This window comes from Ictidomys tridecemlineatus, chromosome X (assembly GCF_052094955.1).
Source record: "Ictidomys tridecemlineatus isolate mIctTri1 chromosome X, mIctTri1.hap1, whole genome shotgun sequence".
Taxonomy (NCBI): Eukaryota; Metazoa; Chordata; class Mammalia; order Rodentia; family Sciuridae; genus Ictidomys; species Ictidomys tridecemlineatus.
In genome coordinates, this window is record NC_135493.1 from 44,210,575 (window position 1) to 44,232,401 (window position 21,827).

The 21,827-nt window shown below is 36.4% G+C and overlaps 2 long non-coding RNA genes across 12 annotated transcripts in view; one reads left to right on the forward strand and one right to left on the reverse strand.

The window, feature by feature from the left end:
* LOC110597944 (uncharacterized) overlaps positions 1 to 21,827 on the forward strand; it is a 117,214-nt gene that overhangs the window by 54,756 nt on the left and 40,631 nt on the right. The gene's annotated exons all lie outside the window — the stretch shown is intronic.
* LOC144371709 (uncharacterized) lies at positions 10,910 to 18,519 on the reverse strand. Its single transcript, XR_013431741.1, has 2 exons — positions 17,854 to 18,519; positions 10,910 to 13,337 (listed from the first exon to the last, which is right to left on the reverse strand). It is a non-coding gene; the product is annotated as an uncharacterized LOC144371709 (long non-coding RNA).

A 21,827-nucleotide genomic window follows, 5' to 3' on the forward strand; every position in this document is an offset into this window, starting at 1 on the left:
AATAAAGAAACTAACACAATTCAGTATCCTAGGCTATTGTGCTGAAAAGACCAAGGTGCTGAAAAATATTTATGATGTGGTAATTTGGGAAAAGGATATATGTTAAAGGACATGTTTTTATTATATAGTAATGTGTAGAATTTCATCCTTGCTTGTGGTTAGATATGTGTGGCCCTGTAGTGGTGAGTTTCCCTTAGTGAACCTGACTTTGCTCATGTTCAAATTGGACATATAGATATTGAACTTAGAGAACTGAGGAATAGGAATGAGCAAGCCTGCAGAAATGATCTGGAATGTAACAGCTTCATAAATGTACACATGATGTCCCCTCTCTTCTCCCATCCATAAAAGATGACTTAGAAATGAACATCTCATAGTGATCATTTGGATTTGAGGCAGCAGGAAAGTAAATGTATACATGTGTAGATGATGTAAAACATTTGGTGCCATTTCTTTGTAGGATAAGACTCCTAAATATGGGGTTAAAGAAGCAAATCACTGTCTCCTTACTGTTTACTTGCTATTTTCTTCTCTGCTTTTTTATCTTCTATATTGACACCAGAATAGGAACCTTCCATTGTGGTTCAGAAAGGTGACAGTAGAGAATAACAGAGTGTGAAGATGGGTCTACTAGACAACAAACTAAAATCAAGAGACCTGTGTCAGCCCTCATTCAGAGAAACTTTGCACATCGGATATTCATATTGGTATGAATATATGTTTGCAGGGATATAAATATAGTAAGGATATATTTAAGAATATAAATCATTAAAAGTCTGCTACCTGTGCAGAAATACTGAAAACAATTGAATACACACATATATATATATTCAATATATTCATATGTAAATATGATCATGTGTATTTATGAATAGCAGTGAGATATGGTATCTTACAGCTTTCCAAACTACATTTTTTGACACACATCATAATATAAATGTTAATCAATTCCAGTCAATATATGCCCATCTAATAAAAGTGGCAATATTATAAAACTATTAAAAGCTTAGTATTTTTTTGCTAATTTTCTCTGTGCCCAACATTATTGTAAGTGTTCAACCTACACTCTCTCATTTAATCATCACCACAACCTGTGAGGAGGAGATATCATTGCCTGACTTTGTATATAGGGAAGTGAGACACAGCAGGGGCAGAGCTAGCAGTTGGCAAGGCTTAGATTTTTTTTTTATCAGCCATGTGGCTCCCAGGTAAAAACATCTGGCTGTTATGTGCTACTGCATATTGTAGAATAACCTCACTATTAAGCAGGTCACAGCACAATAAACAAATTAAGCTTCCATATTTTTCTCAGGTAACTTAACAGGTGTGTAAAATATTGGTGGTAAATGTGTGGGTTTTAATTTGACTGAAATATGTGTGGTAAATCTGTGGAGAGTGCTGCCCAACATCTTGCCTCCCTTCCTGTGCCTCAGGGATGTTCCTATTTTACAATGAATGGCTTTTCTGTGGTTGAGACTGAGAATGCTTATGTTTCTCATCCATTTTCATATTTTAATACTTGTAAGCATAGGTGTTTATTATAGGTAAAAATAGATGACACAGAAGAGGACATAAAGAATACCCAAATCTTATCTTCCAAAGGGAAGCCCTTGTAATGATTTCACCTGTGCTGTATTCTTTCTGAAGTTTCCTTTTGCAGGTAAATATATAAAATACCTGCAAATATGTGAATATTGGTATGAATATATGTTTGCAGGGATATAAATATAGCAAGGATATATTTAAGAATATCATTTGTGTGCTATAATATGGATTTACATGTATTCATACAAATGATACTTCCTCTTACATTTATATTTGTAATTTGCTGGTCTCACTAAAGTGTGTTGAGTTGTGTCTTTCCCCAAATGTTTCCCATCTTAACCCCTCCCATACCTTATTTGGAAATTGGATCTGTGCAGATATAATTAGGCTGGAAATCTCTAAGGCGGCGCCAGCATCAGCCATCAGCCATGTGAGGGAATTCTCTGGATATAACAGATTAATTGGTGCAACCTCCAGATGACTGAAGTTCTGGGAGACAGATACCACATGGAACAGAAAATTTTCACATGAGCTCATTCAGCTAATTGACTCCCAGGTGGTAATCAGTAACTATTTGAGTGTATCAGTTAAGCAGAAATAGAAATGCCAAACATTATGGTTTGTAAAAGTCCCCTCTTTTTCTGGGGTCTTTTACAATTGGATAAGAAAGGGATTCTCTTATTTTTGAAGATTTGGTGCAACATTTTTATAATGTTGACTATAATCTGCATATGAGTATGTATATATAAGGTTCTGACATTTCATAAAGTTCTACTTGAAGGAATTTCTCAGGAAAATTATCATCATGTATGATTTTCAACCCACTCTTGCAATTCCACACAATTCCACACTGCAGTCAGATGCATTAATATACCAACGGGGTGTTGTCACAAACATTATCCTGAGGGAAACCTCAGAGGTAAGTTACCTTAGTGTGTGTTCATTCTACACAAGGGGGTTTTATTCACAAACATGTCCTGAAACACTCTTTACCTGCTATAGGGATTGTCCTTGACACAGAAGTCAGTACCTTGGGCACACATATATGGGGCTCCTTCAATAGACAGCAAGTAGATATGCATTGCAGTCCTTGGCCTTTCTTACTGTCCCAATGATACAGTTGGTTACCTTGACAAAGTCCTTGCTTCCCTGAATGCTGAAGTATAACACCAAAGAAGCATGCTGAGGCAAGTGTAGAGTGTAAAGTAAAAAGCTTTATTAAAGGACAGCAGAAGACTCCCCCACCCCAGAGGAAGAAGGTGACCTAGGGATGGGTAGTCCTCATCCCTTTTATATCTAAGGTGTTCTTTTGTCCTCCTGCATTCCTGTCCTTTGTCTTGGTTATTTCCCTGCACTTCACGGGAGGCAGGTGGGAAGGCCAAAAGGTGGAAAACAGGTGGGCCTGTAGGGCAGGGGAGGAGTGATCCAGGCAGGAAGGGCCTAGGGCGAATTGATTAGCACCTTCCTATTTGCTGGGAGCTGCTTCATTAACAGTTCTTTAGGATAGGCTTGGGTCTTGGGAACATTAACATTAACATTTCAATCTCCCATGGTGTAGTTTCTGATTTCCCAGACTCAGATCTGACTCCATTTTCTTTGTTAGACTTTACTCCATTTTTCTCTATTACTCCATATCAGACCCAAATTACCTAGCTACACTAATTACCTATCTTTAAATCTGGCTTCACCAACTCAGCACTATGCCATATGTGTCTGCAATTCTAGAATTAATAAGGAGCCCACATAGAGAGCAAATCTGTCACATTCTCTAAAATCACTCTTATAAGGAATAGCATTCATGTATATTTACCATTTTGTCATTTTTTAGTTGGTTTAGAGCATAGACTTTGAGAGAGGTATTTGAGGAAACTCATTGAAGAGGTTATCAGAGACTCTGTGTCTAATAGAAGAAAAAGCAGGCCCTAATCTCCATCATGTTGTATTAGGCCCCAGCTTCCTTAGTAAAAGACTCCTGTGGCACAAGAATTAAAATCAAGAATCAATAAGTGGGATGAACTCAAACTAAAAAGCTTCTTCTCAGCAAAAGAAACAATCTGTGAGGTGAATAGAGAGCCTACATCTTGGGAGCAAATTTTTACCCCTCATACATCAGATAGAACACTAATCATTAGGGTATATAAAGAACTCAAAATGTTAAACACCAAAAAAAAAAAAAAAACACTAACCCAATCAATAAATGGGCAAAGGACCTAAAGAGACACTTCTCAGAAGATGATGTACAATCAATCAACAATACATGGAAAAATGTTCATCATCACTAGCAATAAGAGGAACGCAAATTAAAACCACTCTAAGATTTTATCTCACTCCAGTCAGAATGGTAGCTATTATGCATACAAACAACAATAATTGTTGGTGAGGATGTATGGGAGGGAGGTACACTCACACTGCTGGTGAGACTGCAAATTGGTGCAGCCATTATGGAAAACAGTATGGATATTTCTTCAAAAATTGGGAATGGAACCACCATTTGACCCAGCTATCCCTCTCCTGGGTCTATACCCAAAGGACACTACAGCATACTACAGGGACACAGCCACATCAATGTTTATAGCAGCACAATTCACAATAGCTAAACTGTGGAACCAACCTAGATGTCCTTCAGTAGATGAATAGATAAAAAAATGTGGCATATATACACAATGGAATAGTACACAGCAATAAAAGAATAAAATCATGGCATTTGCAGGTAAATGGATGGTGTTGGAGAAGATAATGCTAAATGAAGTTAGCCAATCCCCCCAAAACAATTGCCAAATGTTTTCTTTGATATAAGGAGGCTGATTCATAGTGGGACAGGGAATGGAAGCATGGGAGGAATAGAAGAACTCTAGATAAGGCAGAGGGGTTGGAGGGGAAGGGAGGGGGCATGGGGTAATTAATGATGGTGGAATGTGGTAATCTTACTACCAAAGTACATGTGTGAAGACACGAATTGGTGTGAATATACTATGTATACAACCGGAGATATGAAAAATTGTACTCTATATATGTAATAAGAATTGTAATGCATTCTGCTGTCATACATAAATAAAAAATTTACATTAAAATAAGAACTAGGTTAGTTGTAGGGAAACTTGCTGAGACAGACACTAAAAGGACAGTAGAGCTATGGGCCTACTATAAGACCCATCCCTGATGGCAGAGCAGAAAAGTCCTTCTGAAGGGGAGTTTACTACCAAGAGACTTGCAGGAAGAGGAACTGGGATGTGCAAACGCTGTTTCTCCTTCCAAACACACAAATAAGGTAAGACATTCCTGCCATAGAGCAAGAGTGAGTGTCTAGAGAGGCTAGTGGTGTTTTGGTCATGGATGTTCTTCCCCACAGAGGGGAAAATGTCAGGAAAGGAGGATAAGAATTCCCCAGGATAAACTATTGTATGTTGAATTGATTGGTTTCTGCCTACTAAATTATTAAATATTCTAGATCTGCCTCCTTAAAATGACTTTGAGATTACTGAAATGATGTGTTTTGGTATTTTTAAATCATTTAGTCACATGATTATAGGCAGCAATCTTGTAGGGGACAGACAGGCAAGGCACTGAAGATAGCAGGGAACAGTTTTATTTGGCTGCAGCCAAGTTCAGAGGGCACACCTTTTGCTGTAATCAATCAATCCCCTGAAACTCGAGTTTCCAAATTTTATACCCAGTGTGTGAGGGGAGGTGCTCAGAAGTTCTCAATCTGCAGAAGTTCATATAAAAGAAGCTTTTTCTTTCACTGTTTTGGACAAGTTAACCCACCTGAGAGAGAGAGCTTCTTCTCCCCTTTCTTTCCTCCCCCTGCCAGGTGTTACCACGGAGCCCAACTGGTTACTTCTCTTATCTTAGAAATGCAGACATCTCTGTGAAGCTCCAACTCAAGGCCAGATGCCTTGTTAAAGGATTTGTCTTTTTTTTTTTTAATCACAGTTTGCATTTGCAAACACACTTCTAAACTACTATACTGGATATATGTTTGTGAAAAACTAGTAAAGGGTGTCCAGCACCTGTGGTGCTGGAATCTTCCCGGCCAGTGGCCAAGTAAAAGAGGGCAACACGAAAATAGGAAGTTTACCTACATTGAACTCTTATGGTGAGGATTTCTGGAGAAGCTTAGTTAATATTTTCTGTGGAGGAGGGGATGCCACTATAGCACTTAGTTTTCTGTTGCAGATGCTTAGCTGCTTAGCATCATTTATGAGTTTTACATGCTGAAAATGATCACTTGAAGATAGCTCATCTCCAAGAGCCCTAGGGTGCTTTCCTGATTCCCTGCGTACTGATAACACCCTCCTATCACTTTTTTTAAAAACCTTTTTTAGTGTTGATGGACCTTTATTTTATTCATTTATTTATTTGTGGTGCTGAGAATTGAACCTAGTGACTCACACATGTGAGGCAAGCACTTTACCACTGAACCACAACCCCAGGCCCTCCCCTGTCACTTTTAAAGCAAATGAAATTTCTGATGAAAGGGACATTCTTTGTTCTACTAAACTGGGCAGAGTTCATCGCATTGCAAGTGTCTGAGCCTAGTTCTTCTAGTTAGTGCACTTTCTCAGGTGGCCTGAAGAGTAAAGGTGTTTTTATTTCAGAGAAAGACAAGGATGCCTGTGCAGATTCATTTTGGGTGCAAAGAACCAACCTGCACATCACAGTTGCCATAAAAACCTGATGTCATTATGGTGACTGTGATGGCATTCTAAAGGAGACCAACTTGCTCTGGTTGGAGAGCAGGGGCCCACCTCTAGGTGTTTGGATTCAGTAGAAGACGTGGGTGCCTTGCAGTGGAGGCTGAGCTACCCTGGTATGTGGGAGATGAAGGGACACCAGACCCACACTGTGTCATTCCTGCTCTGGGACTAGGTGCTCTGCTGACTCAAGAAAGAGATGTGGGACCCTCCCCATCCCAGGCAGTCTGATATCCTGTGTGGTTATTATGGGATTCTAAATGCCCAGATGAATTTAGGCCACTTCTTATTCCTTTTCAGATTTGTTGTTAGAGAAGAGAGATGAGTAAAAGAGAAGAAAAGGCACTGGTGAGAAGCCCATTGTGCCTTTTGGTTGTTATTGTACCAGTGCCCAGCATGGTACCAGGCACATAGTTATTCTGATAAGGCATTGTGATTTCTGGGTTTGGTTTCTCTCTGAGAAGTTCCTCTTGGGCTTATATAAACTGTCTGAAGGAGGCACTCTCTGAGGATCTCAGTGGTGATGGCTGTTGAAGCTTTTACCCCAGATCTGAAGTGTAGCACTGCTCAAGAAAACCCAACAGTTCCATCACTGGTGGGATATGACTCCTAGTGCAAATGAGTTCATAGAGCAATCTTACCCATGTTTTAGAATAGTGTCTACCAGACACTATCACACAACCATCTAAAAGTAGACAAGCTCTTTTGACACCATCATTGGAAAAGAAACTTGAGGCTTTCCAAAGGGCACTAACTAGAGGAATTAGGCTCAGACTCTGGCAATGAGAGGAACTCTGCCCAGTTTAGTGGAACAAAGAAGAATCTCCCTTTCATCAGGAATTTTATTTGCTTTAAAAGTGACAGGGGAATATTATCAGTACACAGAGAATCAGGGAAGCATTCTAGGGCTCTTGGCAGGTTATAGCTTTGTTTTAGTCCTGGAGGCAAATTTTAGAGATGGTTTCTTAGTCTGAAAACAATTAACCTTACAGCTTGGGGTTTGGGGATTTAGCACAGTGGCAGAGCGCTTGTCTAGCATGTGCAAGGCCCTGAGTTCAGTCTTCAGCCCTGAAAAAATAAATAAAAGCAAGGAATCTTGCAGCTTGTGGTAGGAACTTGATACTTAACATGTATTGTCAATAAATTTCATATATTTTTTTTCATTTGTATAAATCAAAATTGGTGATTGATATCAAAATATTTAAATGCGTGATATGCATTTGGTTAGAAGACTTTATATAATTGTAATTTGGAATCTTCCTTGGTAGCCAAATGTTTATGTGTTCTTAAATTTTTGTAGAAACCAGTAATTATCCAAAGATTAGTTTAAAATGTCATTCATTACATTTTTTATTATTTTCAAAAATATTAATTATAATAGAATTTATCCTATTGTGATTCAGATTCATGTTCTTTAGAATAACCACGGGCCTGGGGGATATAGCTTAGTTGGTAGAGTGCTTGCCTTACATGCATAAGGCCCTGGGTTCAATCCCCAGCACCACAATAATAAATAAATAAATAAATAACCAGATATACTTAAATATGAGAATGATCATTTCACCAGGTCATAACATTTCAGTTTTATACTTCAGAAAGAAAGGTGCACCAACTTTCTCAATATTTAGATAGACTTCATTGCAAATATTTGAGTCTATGTTGGTCATATGGTGTGTGAACAACTAGATATGACATAATGTCCAGGATCATCTTAATGGAAATTGTTCTGATTAGCTAAATTTCCCAAATCTTTGAAGATACAGTATATTTCCAATGTATGAGGTATGATTCATGTGTAATTCACTTTGCATATTTAAAGTCTTTGTTGTAGTAAGTTTTGGCATATGTATGCACCAGCAAAACCAACACTACAGTGAATGAAATAAAAATCCATCACCTAAAGTGTTTTCCTGCCCCTTTGCCATTCTCACAGCAACATATTTCCCTCCAGGCTCCCTGCCTCTCATACCCTCCCCCCATTTTCAAGAAACCACTGTTCCCATGCATATAATATTTATTCCTTCTGTGTCTCGCTTCTGACATTCAACCTGTTAATTTTAGATTTATCCATATTGTTGCATGATTCACTACTTTTCACTGCTGAGCGGTATTCCATTATATGGATAGACCACAATTTGGTGTTATTCATCCACTTTCTTATGGATGATGGGTAGTTTTCAATGTGTGTAAGTGTCTTTACATATACATATGCTTTCATCCTCTAGAGTAAATACTAGGAGTGCAATGGCTGGAACATATGGTAGACATAAGATTTATATTGTCAGAACCTGCCAAAAATTTTTCCAAAGTGGTTCTACCATTTTTCATTCGAATGAGCAATAAATGAGAGTTCCATTCTCTACAACCTCGTCAACACTTGGTATGGTCAGTCTTTTTCACTTTAACAATTTTCATGGGAGTGTAGAGATATATCATTGTTTAATTTACATTTCTATGACAATAATGTTGAACAGGGGCTGCAGTTGTGGCTCAGTGGTAAAGCACTTGCCTAGCAAGTGTGAGGCAATGGGTTTAATCCTCAGCACCACATTATAATAAATGAACAAAATAAATATATTGTGTCCATCTATGTCTCTGAGAAGACATAAATCCAGTTCACCATGCAGGGAAGGAAGAGTGAAGAGTGTCTTTGAACTTACCTGGTAAGACCTGTGCTAGACTGCACCAAGGAATTAAGGCATATTGGTTGTCTAATGATTGATCCTGGATTGCTCAACATGATCATAGAGGTGTTGCCAGAACTGGGGCCCCCAAATCATGCATAAACCAGATTCCTTATACCAGGATCTCAGCCACCTGCTGTCTCTCTGGGAGGCAAACATCTAAGAGATAATACCATTTCTGTGACACACAATTATCAATTCTTTCATTCACTAACATTAATCTAAATATGTATTTGAGCTTATAACACATACTTTTAGTGGAAAAAGTATCTTGAGCTCTAAGGTGGAAATAATGAGGGCAATGAAAGATGAATATATGGTCACTTTCAAGGGGTTAAATTATATTTGTAAATTTAGAATATGATCCAAACAGCATTTCAAATCAGTGGTGATAAGTGCTATGATGGTACCTAGATAACTATATGGTTAAAAAAGTAAAAGTAGATCAATTTCTATGTTTTTAATTAGGATAAATTTCAAGTAGCATAAATATAAATATCAAAACTAAAATCTTACAGTTGTTAGAATAATCTATTCTAATAATCCTGAAATTGGAAGGGACAAAGAAGAGATTCTCTTTAAGGAAACTTTAAAGTGTCCTTAATTAATTAACCTTAATTAACTTTAAGGACACCTTACAGTACACATTCCTGGCAGCCTCAGCAATATACAAATTAATATGTACAGACTCTGACTCCATATCATTCATGACCCAGGAATTTTCTGAGGTGAATTTATGGGGGTAACAAGTACAACTTCACATATTCCACAGATGCAAATATAGCACACATAAAGTTGAAAGCTATTAAATTATATTAAGATGGTATGGAGCTAGGCACAGTGGCACACACCTGTAATCCCAGTGGCTCAGGAGGCCGAGGTAGGAGGATTGCAAGTTCAAAGCCAGCCTCAGCAAAAAGTGAGGCATTAAGCAACTCAGTGAGACCCTGTCTCTAAATAAAATACAAAATAGGGCTGAGGATGTGACTTGATGGTAGAATACCCCTGAGTTCAATCCCCAGAACCAACAACAACAAAACAATATGGTATAGAATTAAATGTATGCATGCTAAGTAGCAAGTATCTTTTATATCCTACATTAGTCTATGCTTTCAAAGAAAATGATTCCTCAATGTCTATTATTAAATATTTGTGTCGATGGTTCAGTGAAAATATAATAATTACTAATGTTTTTTAAGAAAGAATGTCAAGGGGCATGAGGTTAGAAATGATGGTGAAATGAGGTGGGCATCATTATCTAAGGTACATGTATGAAGACATGAATGATGTGAAGATACTTTGTATACAACCAGAGATATGAAAAATTGTGCTCTATATGTGTAATATGAATTGTAATGCATTCTGCTGTCATATATAACAAGTTAGAATAAAAAAATTTAAAAAAGAATGACATTTACATCAGCACCAAAAAGTATGAAAGATTCATGTCTAATTTGTCTACATATGTGAAATATCTGTCCATGTAAAACTACAAAATATTACCCAGAGAATTAAGGAAGACACAAAGAAGTGAAAGACAAATTGTATTCAAGGGACTCAGTATTGTTATGATGTCTATTCTCCTCAAACTAATATACAGATTCAGTGTAACCCCAATAAAAGTTCTACAAAATATTAAAAGAAATACATCAGTTGATGTTAAAATCATGCAGAAGTAAAAAGGACCTAGAGTATAACAAAGAACTTAGAAAAGTACTAAGAGGACAAACACTACCTGATTTCAAGTAGTCAATCTGTGGGGTTGGCATCGAGATAGATAAGTATGATACCCAGGAGAAACACTGGGGACTCCTGTTTCAGAGGCTGATTCTCTCTGCCTGTGGGAACACAGGAATTTTAAGGGAGGAACACAAGAACTGGGATACAAACATTATCAGTAGATATAAGTAATTAGTGTGTTGCAGTAATTCACTTGCAGGTCAGCATGGGAAAACAAAGAAGAAGAAGAAGCAGAGCAAGCAAAGCAGCAGCAGAAAAAAAGTCCTTTATTGTGTACAAGCAATCTTTTTATAGTATTGTGAACAAAAAAGGCAGCCTTCCAACTTCAATAAATCAGGTCTTTCAGCTAATTAAACATAGCACACAGAAGTTTTACTTTCTAATCAGAAGTGACCCGCTTCTCATGGCTAATCTACTCTCGGCCTGGAGTATGCTGAGCTCTGCTCTTTGTTTAGAACAGATAAAAAAATTTTTCTCAGTGCCCTCCTAGCCCACTTGGCAGAACATCCCGTTTGCAGGCAAGTTCTCCCAAGGTCAGCAGACACCTCGTTTTCAAGCATGTTTGTTGTTACCTATCTAAACTTTGAAGAAGCCTCTCGTTTGCGAGCAGGCCCTCCCAAGGACAGCAGACACCTCATTTGCAAGCATGTCCGCTGTTACTTATCTATACCTTGACAGAATATCCCGTTTGCAGGCAGACTCCATCAAGAACAGTAATAGTAACGCAGTTACATTTGATTCTCTACATCTCCCTCCTTTTGTTTTTGTAAATGAGCCTTAGCAGAAGCGACAAGAGAGGTTTCATGTTTCAGTTGCTTTTGCTTTTTCCAGCATTGGATGACTATATACAAAACAAAACATAAAACAAAAATTATTACAGTGTTACCTAAAGAAGTTGACAACAAGGTAGAGAAATGACTTAAAGGATTTAAATTAGCAATACTTGAAGACAATTTTTGTAAAATGTCAGATCCTGTTAGTTCAGGTAATGTCTTACTAAAGGTGACCATAATAGTCTTTTACAAATTCATAATTTCTAAAGTTAAATTTTGATGTCCATTTAACCATCCTTTAACAATTTCCCAGGAATCACTGGTATTATATGGCACAGGAGTCACACAAATATGAGAAGAATTCCAGTCACACTTCAGTACACTTCTGGTAGCCAAGATAGTCACTTGATCGCCAAGCCAGGAAACAGTATGTTGTAAATTGATCACATCTGTAGTTAATTGAGAGTTAAGTCCTTTTTGTTGTTGCCATATTAAATGAGCATCTTGATGCCATGTTCTCATGAAATTCGCAGTTTGAATGTCTTGATGCAAAGCAACACTAGCTATCGCAGCAGTGGCAGTTACAGAAGCAACTGCAAGGAATGAAGCTATAACTATTCCTATTAATTGTAGTGAGCAATATAACAAAACTTGAACAGCATTGTACAAATGAGTAACAGACAATGAATCAGAGCAAGGATGAGTCAACTTAACAGGCACCCACAATTCTGTGCGAGCTTTAACAATAACTAAAGAATAATTATTAATTTCTATTAATTCCCAATTAGTTCTATTTCCACATTGAGTAAGATAACAGTTTATACATGATATTGTTCCCCAAGTTACATTCCCAGTTTTCAATCATAAGAGAATAAGGGAATTTAACACATGTAGAAAAATAAGTCAGATTATTATGTAGATGTACTTCAAAAGGAGAGGAATGGGATACATCTAACTTGAAATTTCCAGTCCATACAGTGAGTTTCCCAGATACTGCCCATAATTTCCATATATCCCCTTGAGTATTGGAAAACCTTACATCCTGTAACATTGGAGAGACCAAAGCATAATGTTGCATTTTGTCTCATTACCCCAAGCATTTATTGTCCCATTATGTCGATGCCATCTTAAAGTACGATTTGACCAACTTTTTATAAATTTAGAATGATTAAGACTCCACCCAACTATAGTGATATTTTGATATTTGACTACTGTTTTAGGGTGATGATCATGACTTTTTTTTTTTCACTTTAAATGAGTTAAAAATGTTTCAAAATATTTAGCTGAACATAAAGGAAGATGAGTTCTGACAAAACATTCTTCAGATAATAGTCATGATTGATTAACATACATACTAGAGGTATTAAATCCTCGGGAAGATATGACAGTAAAAACAGCAGTAGGGTAACTATGATAATTAACTCCCCAACTAATATAAGAAAGAGTTGTTATGTGCTATAAGAGGCAAACAGAAAGAACGAGCCCCTATACACAATGGGACTCCTTCAACAGCTACAGTTATATTAGAAATATTATACAGATTTTTATAGAATGGAATATTTTTAATTCCCCCACATACATGAGGGAGGGAAATTAGTATTATTAATACACACACGAACTTCAGGTTTTCCCCAGGAAACACTGTGCACCAAAGGAGGGTTAGGAACATAGGCCCAATAAGCAAAAGAATGAGCAGAAACTATACTTACCTGGCAATTAATAATGGCAAGCATAGCTAATAAAAGATTAACAGGATTTAAAGGCTGATTTGCCTTTTGAAGGTTTTTTTTTTTTTTTTTTCAGCTTCTTGAATCAACTTTTTTATCTGTCCCCATGTTGGGGGGTCCGCTGTTCTCGTTGCCATTGTAGAAGCTCTCTGCATTGCCAGCTCCTGAAATTGTCTGACAAATGGGTCACTTATTCAGCAATTTGATAAGTCTTGAAGGTACCTAGAAAGGTGTTTTACCTGTAGAAATAAGAGCAAACCCCCTTCCCATGTGGTGCAACAACCTAGAAATCCATTCTTTATTTTCATCCCTGTTCCACATAGGTATTTCCAATTTGTAGAAATAATGGCTGAGATATAAATGTAGAGAAATGTTGCTGGGCTGCAGGAACCTTGGAAGTTGACCAGACATTTAAAAAATTTAAAGTTAGTAAAGTTTTATGAAGTATATTTTGAGGTATATAAGCCATAGCCATATCCCCCCTTTTTATTTTTAGTATATATTTTCTTAACGTATGATTTATCCTTTCTATAATAGCTTGACCCTGACTATTACAAGGTATGTCAAATGTATGTGTAATGTCATGAATGTAATTTTTGTGAGGTATATGTAGGTGCATTGTCAGTTTAAGTTTTTAAGGAATTTCCATGATAGCAAAACAAGATAATAAATGAGAAATGATTGCATCAGCCTTTTTTTTTTTAAGATAAACTGTGGCCCAAGAAAATGAGTATTAGTGTCAATAGTATGATGTACATATCTAGTTGTCCAAATGACTGAATTATAACAACATCCATTTGTTAAAGGGCATAAGGATGGAGTCCCCTTGGATTAACACCAGGAGGACAGTAAGGAATATTAAAAGAAGCACATGATGAACAGTTATTTTGTATTTATTATAAAGTCCTTTAGTGTTTGTATAAAGTAAAGTATGTTCTAGATGAGCCTTTTGTAAGGGGAATAATAGTTAATCAATATTTTGATTTTTTTTTTTAATTAATGGTCCTGGCAGTGTAGAATGTGCTCTAATATGAGTAAAATATTCTGAAATTTGGCCTACTAATTTTGTTGTTATTTTTACATGTAGTCAGATAGGACATAGAGTCTTATCTTAGGTAAGTAGGGCTATCTTTATAAATTAAGTAAAGTGTTGTAGTTTTAAAGTTTATTTTATTTTTTATTTATTTTTTTTAATATTATAAATTTTATATATAAATAATTGTTTAAGTTTATTTGAGTAAAAACTAACACAATATGATAACACATCTAAAACATGAAATAAAGAAAGGCTGAAAGCTTTTAGCCTTATTTAGAAAAATAGAAAAATGTTCTTGTGTTTTATAATATTAACCTTTATGTAGATAAGGCTCTCATTAATTTAAAAAATACATTTAAATTGTACCTCAGTGTTGTAAAAAGTAACATAAAACTTTATATATCTTATTGATAATAGGCCCAGTTATAGAACATTAAATGATATAAATATTTTTTAGTATGTTATTTTTATAAGCCTAAATTACCATGCAACCTTTTGGAGAACACCAGCTTGATGTAATTTTTTTTTTTTTAAAGCTTTTATCTTAATGACTTGTATACCTGGAAAATATGAACACATTTAATATACAAAGAAGAGTAATAGTACCATAATTACTATTGATGTTTTTATATTAATTAAGTTTAGCTCTTAAAGAAATAACATATTAGAATATTGTAAAATAACAGTTGTTGTTTAACCATATCTGTATAATCCTTAATTTTTTCAAGATTATTTGTTCAAAAATTTACATATATAGCCAACGTACACAGACCTTCTTTATCACTTACTTAAAACTATATAGCCAACATACATAGACCTTTTTTATCACTTGTTTAAATCCTTTTATTTACTCACTTCCGGAAACACATTTTTTTTTTTAAATCCATATCTAGAAACTTTTATTTATTTATTTTTTGTTAACCCCTTTTTTATTTATATTTTGAAATAATCTTTGTAAATTTTTGAATTTAGGCAAATTATTCCATTTTAATAAGAGATATTTTGTTATTTGTAGTATACAATTAATCACATTTGTTTACCATATTATGAAAATATAGTGTCTAAATATTAGGGATGATAAAGGACCATTTATTTATTTACTTATTTATATTATTTACCAACTTAAAAAATTATTAATAATGTTATCTAATGTAATTTAAGGAGTTAAAAGCATTTAATGGTATATTTAACATTTAGCATATTAACCTTGTAAATCAATCAGATATTTAACAAATATTTATAAACAAATAATCTTATGTCTAATTAATTTACTTATTTTATCAAAACATTAGACAAGTATAATGAACCGTGTTAGCCATTTTTTTTTGTTGTTGTTGAAAAAAAAAAATCCTAGAACCAAAGCATATCAGTCATTAACATGTTAAAGACGTCTTATTTTTATCTGTTTACCCAATTTAAATTGAACAATTTAAATCAGTGAATTAAAAATATTTGGATCCATTTTTTTTTTAATTTTTATGAGCGCTCTTTACATATATATCAATCTTTATATCATGTACATGACATATGGACATACACACACAGACATACAACATATAATACAAATGTGCACACATAACACAATAAAGGCCTTATAGCTATTTTAGGTGAAATTTCCATTGTAATGTTTAAATATTTCACAGTTGATCAAAAATGGAACTGATCAGAAAAACATTAACTTAGGTCTGTAGGGTCAAAATTATGAGCTCAAAAAAATACAGAATCTAGGAAAAGGTAAGAGTCCTAGAAAAATGACCAGCCAGTAATTAGAAAGTATCATAAAATTTTATTTATATATTTTATTTTATTTTTTACAATCCCTTTTAAAATGACCTGTTTATCCACAATTGAAACAAGTTCCTGATTTATTGGGTTTAAGGGCTCCAGCCATGGCTGCAGCAAAAACAGAAACTTTGATGTTCAATTTCTCCCACTCCAGCACAAGCTCACATATTTACTCAATGAGACGTTTTGCCCTTTTAATGGCCCCAAAATATGCTTACATTTAGGATTTGCATTTTCAAATGTTAATGTTTCTAATAATACCTTTGCTATTTGATCTTGACCCATTGCCTTCATAACAAAAGTACGTGGTCTTGCAAGAAAATCAGTGTAAGTTTCAGTAGCCCCTTGTATAGATTTAGTAAAGGAAGGTTGTGCCTGACCAGTGGGTATCACACATCTCTAAGCTCTTAAGAAAACCTGTCAAACTTGTTGAAGATCTGGATCTGTATATAGAGCCTGTCTCTAAACTTGTTGAAGATCTGGATCTGTATATAGAGCCTGTCTCTAAACTTGTTGAAGATCTGGATCTGTATATAGAGCCTGTCTCTAAAGGCAGGGTAATTACCTTCCCCCATTAACTTATCCTCCTTGGGTCCTGGGGGATTTTGAGCTTCACTCTCTTCAGCTTGTTTTTGTGCCTCATCTTCCCATCAACTTCTCAACTGTAACCAATTGAGATCCCTCCAAAACTTTTTTGGCTAATGCCTCCCAATCCAAAGGAATAAGTAATTTAGAAGTTCCCAAATTTTCTAACATCCCTAGCACAAAGGGAGACTGAGGGCCATATTGAAAGGCTGTAGCTTATAAATCCTTTATAAACTTGTATTCCATAGCAGTATAGTGAACATCAATCATTAGGGGATTTTGAAGGTTTTGTTGTCTAGTTATAGGAAACAAATGTAGTGGATCAACAAAACAACCAGGAGGGGCTGCAAGATCATCATCATCATCATCATGTGTCATAGTAAGAGGAAATGAAAAACATTGTTGTTTTCTACCCACATTAACTCTATACTCTGTCATTGGAAAGAGAGAAATATTAGAAGGAGTAGTAGGTTTAAGAGAGGACCTTTGCTTTTTAAATTTCATATTATCCACTAAGGCCCTCCATAATTTCTTTCATACTGGAGTCACTATCTGAACTTTCTGAATCTTCCTCATCACTCAGATCTGATTTAGGAGAGTCATCTATAGTATCACAAATATTTTCTTTGGGCTCCGTTTTGTTAACCTTATTATCAGATTCTGATGTATTAACTTGTCTTTTACAAAGAGAGCCCTTTTTATTATTGCTGTCTAATAATTATAATGCTTGAGTAATAGCGCTACACAATGTTCAAATCTTCAAAGAAATAAGATTCCCAGCCTGATGCTGCTTACGGAGCTCTTTTTGAATCAATTTCTATTCCCCTAAATTTAACTGGATCTTAGTTTGATATTGGAACCAGTGACAATGACATTCTATAATTTAAATAACTCCTTGAGTCTCTTATGAGATGTTTTCACACCTATGGAATATAATAATCCTTGTAGTAACTCCACATATTGTTCCTTTAAAGACTGGGAGTTTCCCATGTTAGTTCTGAAAGTTCCCCCTAAAGTTTCTTTCAACTTGGGGCGATACCTTTCGATATTTGTTAGTTCTGAAAGTTCCCCCTAAAGTTTCTTTCAACCTGGGGCGATACCTTTCGATATTTGTTAGTTCTGAAAGTTCCCCCTAAAGTTTCTTTCAACTTGGGGCGATACCTTTCGATATTTGTTAGTTCTGAAAGTTCCCCCTAAAGTTTCTTTCAACTTGGGGCGATACCTTTCGATATTTTTTGAATCCCGAAAGTCCCCCTTTCGTTTTCTTAACCCGGGGTCCTTAACCCTTTCGGTGCTGGATCCTGCCGACTACGCCAATTGTTGCAGTAATTCACTTGCAGGTCAGCATGGGAAAACAAAGAAGAAGAAGAAGCAGAGCAAGCAAAGCAGCAGCAGAAAAAAAGTCCTTTATTGTGTACAAGCAATCTTTTTATAGTATTGTGAACAAAAAAGGCAGCCTTCCAACTTCAATAAATCAGGTCTTTCAGCTAATTAAACATAGCACACAGAAGTTTTACTTTCTAATCAGAAGTGACCTGCTTCTCATGGCTAATCTACTCTCGGCCTGGAGTATGCTGAGCTCTGCTCTTTGTTTAGAACAGATAAAAAATTTTTCTCAGTGCCCTCCTAGCCCACTTGGCAGAACATCCCGTTTGCAGGCAAGTTCTCCCAAGGTCAGCAGACACCTCGTTTTCAAGCATGTTTGTTGTTACCTATCTAAACCTTGAAGAAGCCTCTCGTTTGCGAGCAGGCCCTCCCAAGGACAGCAGACACCTCGTTTGCAAGCATGTCCGCTGTTACTTATCTATACCTTGACAGAATATCCCGTTTGCAGGCAGACTCCATCAAGAACAGTAATAGTAACGCAGTTACATTTGATTCTCTACATAGTGTCCAGTGGATGTCCTTGAGAGAGCTGTTGCTCCAGCTCCCAGGTTTGGAGTTGCTTTATTCTTGTGGGCAGTGTTATTCTTCCTGGAGTGAAGGATATGATAGCTTAGTGTGGGCTGGTAAAAATGTTACCCTAATGTCTTGCTGTTAGTGATGGGGAGAGAAAGAAGAAAAGGGAAAACGAAAATCATGCCAGTTTTAAAATAACCACCTGTTGTCACAGGTAGTTTACATTCCAAGCAGGAAGTGGAACCCTAAGTCATCAAAGGAGCAGAATAAAGAGTCCAGAAATAGAGTCACTTCTAGAGGGACAACTAATTTTCAACAAAGGAGCAAAAAGAATTGAAGGGAGAAAGGAGAGTCCTTTCTACAAATGGTTCTAGCACAAATGGTTACCCAAATATTAAAATATGAATTGAGATCCATATACTTTACCACATAAAAAGTCAACTCAAACTGAATATGAGACTTAAAACAAAAATGTGTGAGCTGCTGTAAGGAAACATAGGAGAAAAATCGTGAACATGGGTTAGGTAAAACTTAGACAAGACCTAGGAGCATCTTAATTTTAAATGATGAAAATTATAAATAGTCCCCTTCAAAAAAAAGTTCTGCTCTGCTAAAAACATGGTTGAGGAGCTGGGGGCTGGGGTTGTGCTCAGTGGTAAAATGCTTGCCTCACACATGTAAGGCACTGGGTTTGATCCTCAGCACCACATGAAAATAGAGGTATTGTATCATCTACAACTAAAAATATATTTTAAAAATGTGGTTGAGATAATTAATGAAAAGATAAGCCAATGATGTGAAAAGCTAGGCACAGTAGTGCGCTCCTGTAATACAAGCAACTTGGGAGGCTGAGGCAGGAGGATTGCAAGTTCAAAGACAGCCTCATGAGAAATGTTGTTGAACAGCTCTTATGTGTCACTGAAACATCCAAAAGTATAGAAACTTATTCACCTGGAACTTTGATGAGGCCTATCCATATGTGGGAGGGCAAGCTACTTTACTCAGTCCAGCCATTCAAATTTAATATCACCTAGAAATACTTTACACTAACATCGAAAATAATGATTGACCCAGTGTCTGGGCACTGCTTGGCCCAGTGATGTTGACTTGACACATAAAAGACCTCCCAACTTATTTGCTTAAGAATCTGGACCTTTTGCTGTGTAGTTTGCATTGTGGATTTTGCTGATTGTATCTTAGTGTCATGTTCCTTTGGTCACTCCTTCACCCTTTAAGTTTGTATTAGATTAATTGACTACACTAAATACAGTTTTTTAGCAAAGGTACCTCAAATATGGTGCTGTTCATTACCGTGGTCTTAGCAGGAAGCTTATTATGTCTAGTTTTATTTCCTCTTCAGATATTATGACTGATCACTAGGTTCAGGTGCGATAGTGCCATCTTGTGACAGCATCTTGAACTGCAGTGTTAAAATTGGAGGAAAGTAGGAGGGAAGGGCTGTAACCAATTCCATCCTACAGAGCTTTCTGGAAGTCTGTTTATAAAGGGGACATTGCCAGTGTGTAGGGATACTGAGGGTCTCCAGACAGAAAGTGAAATCTATCATTACTAGGAAGAGAAAGGTCTATGTAAGGATATTTAAAAAATCCTATTTTTATGCTTCAAAACTTCTGGATAAATAGCTGGAGACATACAAGTATAAAAGGTTCCACATCAATTGTGATATTTGTAACAGTTTTCCCTTTAATACGGGTATGTTTCCAGCAAAATATATTTCTATGGTCACATTTTTAATTTTTAACAAAATTTCAGATTTTTTCCCCTTTGCATGTTTCACTGTGTGGATGCCCCAGAATTTCATTAGTATCAAAGTATTGAAAATGTAGCTCTTGTTCCAGTTTTTCTATAACAAATAATACTGTAACTTACACTCTGTTAATAATAGACACTCACACACTACATATACATATACACTTATGTAAATATATTCATAAGCATTTCTATTAATATAATGACTTCTAAATGCTGTTACTAATTTATGTTCCTAACATGGAAGCATGAAAGTACCTATTTCTCCACACATGATAGTGAGAATTATTGCTAATGAGACCAGGGCAAAGGATAGGTAGCTGATTATCAAAGAAAAAGGAAATGGGTAGATAGCATTTCCCCATCAACTGGTTGAGGGGAAGGATTGCACTTTCCAACAGACGCATTTACCCCCCTGGACAGCTCTTTTCCTGTCTTTTGGGCAGGTATGGAGAATAGGGAGAGGTAACCCTTGGGTGGCTCTTTTCATACCTTTTGGTTAGGCAAGATAGGAGGAGGAGGGGGCATGAGAGGAAAGGAAACCTGGGGTCTATAAAAATCTAAGACGCCCCCACTCCTATGGGCCCCAGCTCTGGGTCTACAGCTCTTCTCTGGAAGAATCTCTCCTTTCTCCCCCCCTTTCTGTTCTGTATCTTAAATAAAATTTGCTTTCTACTCTTGCCTTGGCAATTTTCAGGTGTTTAATCTTCAACACTGATGGAACAAGCCCCTGATCCTGATTTTCAAGACCAGTATCACTAATCTGATACTGAAAGGATCTTACATCCTTGTTATCAATATCACTTATTTTTGCTACATCCTAGAAATCCATCCTACAGATTTAAAATAATCAATGGTCACGACACTCTGTTATTCAGAGTGTTTTCATAGTCCCTGTTTTCAACCCTCTGTGTACGTAATTTCACAGTACATACTGCTAAAGGACACAGTTCAGGGCAGAGGTCATGTCATTATTTGCAAGGTGAGATGAATGTATTCTATTTGAGCCCAGCAAACTCTCTTGGAGAATTCTAATTTGAGCTTGGTTTCTATAGGAGCTTGTTTATGCAGGAAGTTTACTTATGTGAGTAACTGAGAGCGCCTGTGCACTGCACACATGTGGTGACAATGACATTTCCCTAGTTTTTGTGCCTTCATGACTTTGCATCCTATTTGGCCTCCCTTCTTACATTCAGGTCCAGAAGGGAATTCTTGGCATGGCATCTTTAAAACCTGAGCATTATCAACATCTTTTATTCCATCCTGAAGATCAACTTCTGAAAGAGATAGTGTTGGTGCAAAATCTGTGCACTTTGGAGCCCTATAATAAGTACTGCCATCCTGACATTCATAAAGGTGGTACTGCTTATACTGCCTAAGGCCACAGAGGAGTAAGGAAAGTAACAATGCTGATAGTCTGTCACAGAGGATAGGCCTTGGACCCTGTAGTGGACCAGCTATCAAACCAGTGCTGCAGGTGGAAGTGATGAGACATAATTAGCTTTTGCACAAATGAGCAACCCAAGGGAGCATAGATGGTGGGAGGGAGTGAGGACAGTCATTGCTTGGAGTTACGCTGGACATAGAGT